The sequence below is a fragment of the Panthera pardus genome, unplaced genomic scaffold (assembly GCF_024362965.1).
Source record: "Panthera pardus isolate Hobbes unplaced genomic scaffold, ASM2436296v1 HiC_scaffold_10, whole genome shotgun sequence".
Lineage (NCBI taxonomy): Eukaryota > Metazoa > Chordata > Mammalia > Carnivora > Felidae > Panthera > Panthera pardus.
In genome coordinates, this window is record NW_026526655.1 from 53,031,636 (window position 1) to 53,041,586 (window position 9,951).

The 9,951-nt window shown below is 35.8% G+C and overlaps 1 non-coding gene across 1 annotated transcript; it reads right to left on the bottom strand.

Annotated features, from left to right (window-relative positions):
• Positions 1-9,641: 9,641 nt before the first annotated feature.
• Positions 9,642-9,748, bottom strand: LOC128772597 (U6 spliceosomal RNA). The gene has a single exon (XR_008416774.1). It is a non-coding gene; the product is annotated as a U6 spliceosomal RNA (small nuclear RNA).
• Between the last annotated feature and the right edge of the window lie 203 nt (positions 9,749-9,951).

Genomic DNA, 9,951 nt, shown 5'->3' on the forward strand with positions numbered 1-9,951 from the left:
GTATGGAGAGAGTCCAAATGTCCACTGACTGAAGAATGGCTAAAGAAGATGTGGTGTACGTTTATGGTGGAATAATACCCATCAAAAAGAATGCAATCTTGCTACTTGTAGTGACGTGAATGGAGTTAGAGTATATTATGCTAAGTGAAATAAGTCAGTTAGTGAAAGACAAATTGACAAAGACAAAGACATATGATTTCACTCATATGTGTAATTTAAGAAACAAAACAGATAAACATATGGGAAGGGGGATGAAAGAGAGAGGGAAAGAAACCACAAGAGACCTTTAACGATAGAGAACAAACTGAGGGTTGATGGACACAGGTGAGTGGGTGATAGGCTAGATGAGTGATGGATATTAAGGAGGGCTTTGTTGTGATGAGCACTGAGTGTTGAATGTAAATGATGAATCACTGACTTCTGCTCCTGAAGCCAATATTGTATTGTATGTTAAAAAAATTTTTAATGTTTTTATTAATTTTTGAGAGAGAGAGAGACAGAGACAGAGCATGAGCAGGGGAGGGACAAAGAGAGAGGGAGACACAGAATCTTAAGCAGGCTCCAGACTCTGAACTGTCAGCACAGAGCCTGATGCAGGGCTCGAACTCACGGATGGTGAGATCATGACCTGAGCAGAAGTCAGATGCTTAACTGACTGAGCCACCCAGGTGCTCCTGCCCTGTATATTAAATACCTAAAACTTGAAAAGCAAAAACAAAGAAATAACATGAGGATACGTTTAAATCATTAGTCATAATTCTTGCCAATATCTGAAGCTGTAGCAATGATTTGTGATCTGGGTTTTATGAACTTCTCTTATCCCCACAATTTTGAAATTACGAAGTTATTTTATTTTATTTTATTTTATTATTTTATTTTATTTTATTTTATTTTATTTTATATTTTATATTTTATATTTTCTTTTATTTTTTAGCAGTATGATTCCTTTTTTTGTAAGTTTCAAAACAAAATTTAAACAATGCATTTTTTTTTAAATTTTTTTTTTAACGTTTATTTTTGAGACAGAGAGAGACAGAGCATGAACGGGGGAGGGTCAGAGAGAGGGAGACACAGAATCTGAAACAGGCTCCAGGCTCTGAGCTGTCAGCACAGAGCCCGACGCGGGGCTCAAACTCACAGACCGCGAGATCATGACCTGAGCCGAAGTCGGCCGCTCAACCGACTGAGCCACCCAGGCGCCCCAGCAATGCATTTTTAAGAGAATCATACATTAAGTGGCAAAATTATAAGCAAAACAAGGAAACAATGTAAGATCCAAGACTGTGGTCACCCCTGGGGGTGGGCAAGTGCTATAGAGTGACAAAGTACTGTATCTTAAAGCTTCCTCCACCCCTCACTCCCAAGCATTTGGTGGACCATTTTGACTTGGAAGCTGAAGTTCTTTAGCTTGGAAAAACAGTTTTATAGTCTTGTATTATTTCTTTTATAATTTCTTCCCTTCCAATTTCTCTGTTCTTTCTGGTACTCCTTTCAGCCAGATGTTAATCTTCCTGGATTAATTCTCCAATTTAATTTTTTCTCATGTATTGTCCACAGATTTTTTTTTATTCTTGAGTCTTAGAGATTTCATTGGCTATTTTTCAAACTTTCAATTGAATTTTTCAGTCTGGATATCATATTTTTAATTACCCAATAATACATTGTCATTCCCAAAACGTTCCTTGAATTCTTTTGTTTCTTTTATGCAACATCATATTCCACCATTGAAGTAATTACAGGATTTTCTAAAACACTTTCTTTTGTTGCCTGCTTTGTTTCTGCTTCCTATGAATGTCTTTGTTCTTTGTCTTCCATGTTATACATATTCCTTAATTATTTGGTTATTCTTACTTATCATATTTAAGAATAAGGCATCAAAAACCCAATTAGAAGCTATGGATTCATGGATGTGACTTGGCTGGTAAGCTTTCAGCAGTGTAATTATGTAGAGACAAAGTTCTTTTATTTGGAAATCTGCAACTGTCAGTATGTGTAGGCTTTTTATCTAGAGCTGATCTGTTTCTCTAGAATAGGATATCCCCATGTTTACTTGAAAAGCATTATATTCTATCCATTTCTGCCTGCATTCTGGGAGCTGAATATAACAAAAAGGCATGAGGTTCTCACAATTTCATGTGCAGATTCTTACTCTTCTTATTTCAGTGTAATCTCTGTTTACAGAGATCTGATTTTAACCTGTTTATAATCTCTGTTATCTGGGTGTCTCATGGTTCTGAATCTAGAGATTTTTCTGGTTTAGCTTCTCTGGATAATACCTCCCTGTTTCATCTGACGGGAGACAGGGGCTTCATCATCTGGTAGTTCAATGTGCATGGGGTAGAAGAGTAGTATCTTTGTTGTCCAATACTTTTTAGGCAGACTTTCAAACAATTCCACTGTTTTAAGTTACTTACCTTACCCTGCTTCCATGATACTTGGTGTCTCCCAATTCTTGAGACTTTCTGGATTTCTGTGGATATAAATTAGCCTACCTTTCTGTGGTATTCCTCTCAAAAATCTTGTATGTGATAGTAACCTCTGCACTGCTTGAAAACAGATTCTACTCATTCAGTTCACTTTCAATCTCTAATTAATTGGTTTAACTCTCTAATCTACTATTGATTTGTGTTCTATTCTCTTTATTCCTGTATGTTTATACATTTTGAGTAAGAAGTTGAGGACTAGAGAAGAGATAAATGCATATGCTTTTCACCATGTTAAACTATAAATCCATCTTCACATTATTTAACATTACTTCTCACTTGAATTGTTTGTGAGTAGGTAAAAAAAGATCACAAAGGAAAAATACTGATGGTGATAGACAGTTTTCTTAATGGAGTGGTATTTGAGCTGAGAGCTCATAAATAAGTGGAGGTTAAATCAATTTAAAGTAAGGCAATGGACATCAGTAGAAAGCACTCCAGGCTAGGGAGAAGCATATGCAGAGAATCCACAAAGGAGGAGGGAGAATGGCACATTTGAGAACCCAAATGAAGGCTTCACCTGAGATAGCAAGGACAGTCCAGTTTTGAGGAAAAGTTGGAGAACTAGACAGGGGTCAGATCATGAAAGACTTTGGACACTTATTTAGAAATGCTGTCTTCATTCGGATGGCCTTTGGAAGATTTAATCAAGGAAGTTACATGATGAGATTCTCTTTGCAAAAATCATCCCAGTTGCAGTATGGGGAATGAAGGAGACAAAAAAATGGATGCAGGGAAAAAATTATTACAATGATAATCCCTATGAAAGAAAATGGTAAATGAGAGTCAGCATATTGTGGGGCAACATGATGAGAACTGGGCAAATTTAAGAGGTTTTTAATAGTAAAGTTGGATTACTGGCATTGATTGGTAAATTTATTGTGGCATGTAGTGAGAGGTAGGCAGTGGAGATGCTCCTTAGGATTCAGATATGTGTAACTAGATGCATATCGGTGTCATCTACTGAGATAGAAAATACAAGGGGGAGGTCAAGTTTGGGGGAAAGATTACTAATTTTGTTTTAGACAGTTTTAGTTTGGTGTATGAGATATCAATTAGGCAAATAACATATGGTCTGGAACTCTGAAGAGAACTCTAGGTTGGAGAAACAAGTTTACAAGCAAGGTTTGTGGATAATAAAAAAAGTCTGAATTGGATCACCTCAGAAGAGAGGAGAGTGAAGACAGAAAATGCCCATGCTCTTCAAGAAGAAAGACTCACCAGTACAAAACTTGTAATTCAACAAAGGTTAGCTCTATATGAGGATAAAATGGTTTATAAACTTCCAGCCTCTATTTTAGAGCCTGGCATATACTAAAAGCATATGTGACTGAATTGAACTACAATAACAAAAACGACATTGATTAATTATATAGCTGTTTAATTTCATCACTCTCACTTGATGTGCAAAGAATTAACCTTCATCAAACTTGTTTTGCTATCCAAATCTTACCCACCATTCATGATCATCAAAGAGCATAATTCTTATAAAATCTCCTGATAAATTGTTTCCAAGAAATGGTTACTTCCTCCTGGAAACCACAGCTCTTTGTTGGTTATCTCTATCACAATACCTATATTTTCTTTTTATTTTAGTAATTTATATATGGATCTTATCTCTCCTTCTATTTCATAAATTTCTTGAGGTCAAAAGCTAAGTCTTTTTCAACTTTGTATTCTACACATCTGTCTAGCATAATGGCTAACATGTAGTAGATGGCCAATAAGTATTTATTTAATAAATGCAGGAATGAGTCATTATGCTCCGACATCAGTTGCTGTAACAACTCAGTTGTAAAATCCTCAGTCCCAGGATAATAGCCTTGTCATATCTGGGGAGCAGTGAAGCACAAACTTTTGAGAAAACTCACATTCTTTTGGATTTCTGTGGTTACGTAGTCTATCACATTTTTTACCTAGAAGAAGGTAGGCTTAGGCACCTGTAGTGCAAAATGAATTTATCCCTACACGAATACACCATAAGCCAAATAGAAATTTTTATCTTCTTTAAGTTTAAATTTAAGAATTTTATAGTTTTTTTTCTTTAAATTACAAGCAACGCTAGAATGGCAAGACATTTAGGGCTATTCATATTCATGTGTGCATATGTATGTATATGAGTGTGTGTATGTATATATGTGTGTATATATGTATATCTATATCTAGACACACAAACATTATTTTAAAAGATATCCAGAGATAAAAGTTCCATAGCTTTCTTCAGGAGGTTATATAACACTAACCACCTTTGTGATTAGTAAGTTCCTTATGTTAAACTGTTTTTAATGTAATTTTGCTCAGATGCAGGACAAATATTCAAAACTGCTTGTCATCAGTTTTCTTCTTTCCTTACTTGCGCTTTTCAATTATTTGAAGACAGGTATTAATTTGTCCCTAGTTAACTTAACATGGAGATTATATAGCTTCAAATTTTTTCATTATGTACACCTTATATTCCATCTTATTATTTAATAAGTCCACTGTTGGTCATTTCTAGTTTTTATATATCCTTCTTAATTTGTCTTAAGAATATTTTATCATAGTTCATTAAATAATTATCCAGCACTGGTATTATGTTGTAATTTTTCTTTCAATTTTTCTAGGAATATTTAATGATTAACATAATTAATTTATAAATTTTAAAGGCAAAGTTTTCTTTGTCAAAGGATTTTCCATTTTTTTATTTTTCCATTTCTAAATCAAAATATTAGATAGAAGAGAGCCATAGCATTTATTTTGTAAAAAAAATATATTTTGAATTAAAAAAATGCCTTTAACACCAATCCATAATGAAGGTTAATTAAAACTGTATATTTTTCCCTTAGCTATCAACAACTAGTTTTGGCATAGATTATTGGATTTATAATTAGATGTAATTTGACTTAATTAGTTGGCTATAGCTCTTAATTATGGTATACCTTTTTCCCATTATGGCCACTGTAACAGCAGCTTAGGATAAACATTGATGCTCCCCCTTGCCAGTGGGACTAGCTGTATCCCTTGGGTTATTTGTGTGATAATGAGAATGAGATTTCAGGAGCATGACAGACGGTCTAGGCATAAAATACTGTTTTGGCACAGCTCCCTTCACTGCCTTTCAAAAATGGCAGCTTATTCCCCCCCCCCCCCAAAAAAAAAAGTTTCATGTGGATTGTTATTGTTTTGGTGTGGTTTTCTACTGGGAGGAGTCAAAGGGTGACTTAGGAAAATGTTAAAAAAAAAAAAAAAAACTTGGGAAAGCCAAGTTTTGTTAGAAATTTCCTGAAATCGAAAATACTAACATGGGTTACCTACATGTGTTTTGCTGAATAAAATAAGTCACACGTATTCTTTGGATCCTGTTGTTTCAGAATTTCATGATGCCATTTCAGCCTCACCCCCAAAATCCATCCTTAAAAGGGTTACTAGGAAAGAATGTAGTACATCGGGAAGCTAAAATAAAGCAATTTTGTACATTCCCTATGAATAAAGTTGAAGTGATAGCAACTGTCAAAGAAAACATTTTCACAGGAGTTAGAGAAGAATGGTCCTGAGCTGTTGAATACTCACACATGTTAGATATGGGAGCACAGATCCTATGCGCCACGAAAATAGTTTGGTGTTGAAAATAAAAGATATCCACACAGATTATATGGTAATTTGGTATCACTTCTCTTATTTGCAGACTAAATCATTCTTAGTCCATTTCATAATAGCCAATTACAGGTTACTCAAGGGACATGGATCATGCAAATCAGCTCATATTTCACTGAGTGACTGTTTCTTCATGTGTTTTGAGCTATTATCTTCATTACAGTGCAGCACATGAATCCAACTCATCTGTACTGTAATTGCTATAAATCAAGCATTCGTTTGCCATTATTTATTGCCTACTATAAAGAGTTTTAATAATATTTAGAGGGCACTGCAATAAAAGCAATCATTTATTGTGTCTGCTTACAGGGTCACTCAAGGTTTTCAACAAAAGCCAATGTCATTTCCTAATCTTTTAATATTCATAAGGTAACATCACTTGCAAATGGTACATTATGATTTATAAACATTTCCTGGGCAGGAACATAAAAGCATCATTATAATTCCTTCCCAGGAAAAAGTCAGATTCTGTGAGGCAAATAGCAACATTGGGTACCAGAGCCCTATGTTCTTAACCGGATCTTGTTTTTCTTTGTCCATTGCTCTCAATCATACTACTTAAACTCATGCTAACTATAAATTGCAGAGAGCTTATCAAATCCTTCTACGAGGGAAGATCTGCATTAGTATTTGAAAAGGAGGCTGTGACTTTCCTTTCTCATCTCAGTCATAACAGAAGTGGCATGGTGTGATAGACAGCTCTGGGGAAGAAGAAGGCACAAAGACAGGGGCTCAAGTTCTATTTACATCAATTATTACAAGTGTGACCTTTGACAAATAAATGAATCTGTATAGCATCTATCTTCTTTCAGGTAAAATGGAAATAATACTTGGTCAACCTATTCAAAGTATCTCTGCAAGAATTACATGAAAGCCACTTGTAAAGTACAAAGCAACCCAGCTTTCTTGTTGAAAGATAGAGATACTTTTCCTCTACAACACCCTTTGTAAAATTATAAAAGACTGAAGAAATATATTACTTTGTAATTATCTAGAAAAACCATGTAATCTCAGCTGTCAGGCAGTTACATTGACTCTACATATCATTGTTATATTTTGTCTACCACATCCCCAGACTTTGCTTGGTTATCTCCAATCATGGACATTACATTACTCATGACAGTAATGTAGTAAATCTGATAGTTCTCTCTAATTCAGTGCTAAAATCTGTTTTTATTTTGGGACAGACACAACAAGCCCAATGTCTCTCTTCTTTATCAGTCTCTCTGATATTTGAAGACAAGTATATGTCCTTCTCAAGGCTTACCATTTTCATATGAAATATTTCTAATTCTTTCGATAATTCTTTATGAAACTTGATTTCAAGTTACTGGTATATCTGGGTGAATGTATTCTGAAGAATAATTTGGTTTGATTCAACTTAATTCAACTCTGTTAAAAAATATGGAATGTTTACCATGTGCCAGAAATGTGCCAGGTTCCAGAGACATAAAGCTGAACAAGGTACAATGAGTGCCCTCAAGTGGCTCCTACTCTAGCCAAGCCAATCCTTGTATTTAATCTATAGCACAACATGGTCAACTGAAATATACTGAACACACACTCCATGCCAAGCTCTTTGGCACGGGCTGGGAATCCAGCAGATGAATCCAGCAGATGAATCCAGCAGCCTTCATTTTTTGTTGGGGAGCGAAGACAGGTAAACAGTCATTTGTAAACAAGTTTATTAGGTAAGGGAGGAAAGAAACAGTGTTTTAAAAAGAAGGGAGAGTGTCATGCCCTTGAAGGCACAGACCACTTCTATCTTGTTCCCTTGTATCTCTAGTACCTAGCCAGTGCTCTGCTCAGGTATGTACTCTGTAAATAACCTGAATAATGAAAGCAAGCAAGCAAGTAAGAATTCTTAGAGCATGTGGTATAAGAAGAAAGTGAGGCGAGGGACGTAAGAAGGGACCTACAGCAGATACCATGAGAGCTGCCCACATCCCTTTAGGTCTTAGACAAATAGTACTGAAGCTACTTTGCCTCCCTCTGAAGCAGACAAAAGTGCTGGGAAATTAAGTGCCCCCTCCCCACCTTTAGCTGCTCTCAACCAAACACTGATGAGAGGTGGAATATAATAATACCTGTCCCTCTGGTGGGATAATTCTGCAGTACATGTTTTATAATGATCCCAGATTTTCCCTCAGTGGACTAAGCTTTAGTTATCTTCAGTGGTAACTGCTGTGACAAGATACCCCTGTTGGCTGACTTCTCTTCTGCATCTCATTTCTCCACTTCTCTACCAGTGCTTCCTTCATGGTGCTGAAATCATTTCAGTGTCTACTTCTGGGGAACACACTCTAAAACAGGGCCACATAATGCAAGTCCTTATAAGCCATATTAAAGAGTCTGAAGTCTATCAAATATAATCTAAAGTGCTGTATTAGCAGTATAATTAAAGTATTAAAAATACTTTGTTTATGGCATTTTCAGGACTCTTACTCAGCCTGGTAGGAGTGCTGGGTGGAATCACACTTCCTGTCCCCATACAGAAAACAGGAAAGGGGATATGAGCCCATTTCTAGTATCCTCCCCTAGATAACAGCTTCATTCATAAGTGGAAATTGGTCTTTATATCAACCTAGAAGGAGGTTTGGGAATAAAGAAAAGATATGGGTGATACCCTGACTTTTTGATGGCTGGGATGTACTAAGCACTAGAGGCACTGAAAGCTTGTTCTGCCTCCCTTGAAAAACCTCATGCACATTTTCTGAGACTGATGAACTGGCCGCAATAACATGCAGGCTACTCTGGACACTGACGCTTAGAAGGAGGATGGGTCTGAACACCAATAGAATGACTACTCTAAACACACACTCTAAATATGACCCGATTGCCCTGGATCTTCCTAATAGGGTGGCCACCATCACAACTCCCAACATATCAACTCTCTCAGAGAGATACACTATTCCAGAGCTTCCACCCTGGAGGGCAAACAGACCACCATAGACTGTGGATCACCTAGTCTTGTCAACCAGTCCCAGTACTGCAGGCATCCCAGGGAGGTCAAGATGAGATAATTTGCAGGGCCCAAAGTACTATCTTCTACCTAGCTATATACCTAGTATATAATATATATACCTAGTATATAATATACTTCTATTTGATGAAACACTGGCTCTCTAAGGATCTACAGAATATTATTTCCAAGTTATAACTCCAGCCACTGAATGTACCAGCACCTAATGATTATGTGACCATCACCAACTCTTAAGTTATAACTAACATCAATGACCAAAGACCTTTCGATCATGGTTTCTAATGAGAATGCTATATGTTTCTTAGTATTTCATTACTTATTCTATCTAAAATTAATTTCAGCATAAAAACAAGGTGTAACATTTAAAAAATTCTATTTTTAACTTATCTCACATACACACACACATACAGAATTCTAATTAATTTTGAGACTGACAAAGATGGATTCTTTCTTTCTTTTCTTTCTTTCTTTTCTTTCTCTTTCTTTCTTTTCTTTCTCCTCTTTCTTTCTTTCTTTCTTTCTTTCTTTCTTTCTTTCTTTCTTTCAATATGGAACACTTCACAAATTTGAGTGCCATCCTTGCACAGGGGCCATGCTAGTCTTCTCTGTATTGTTCCAATTTTAGTATACGTGCCACCAAAGTGAGCACTGATCATTAGATTTCTTAAGTGCTATAAATAAGAACATTTTTCATCAGCTTAAAATGAAATATTTAAATATATATGAATAAAGACCTAAATGTGCTAGGTGCTAGGAAAATGTTACGCAACATTGGGTATAACCATGAGATATAATTGTCGCTAAAAAATATGACAAATATTTACAACTTGATAACATATAGCCCTACCCTAT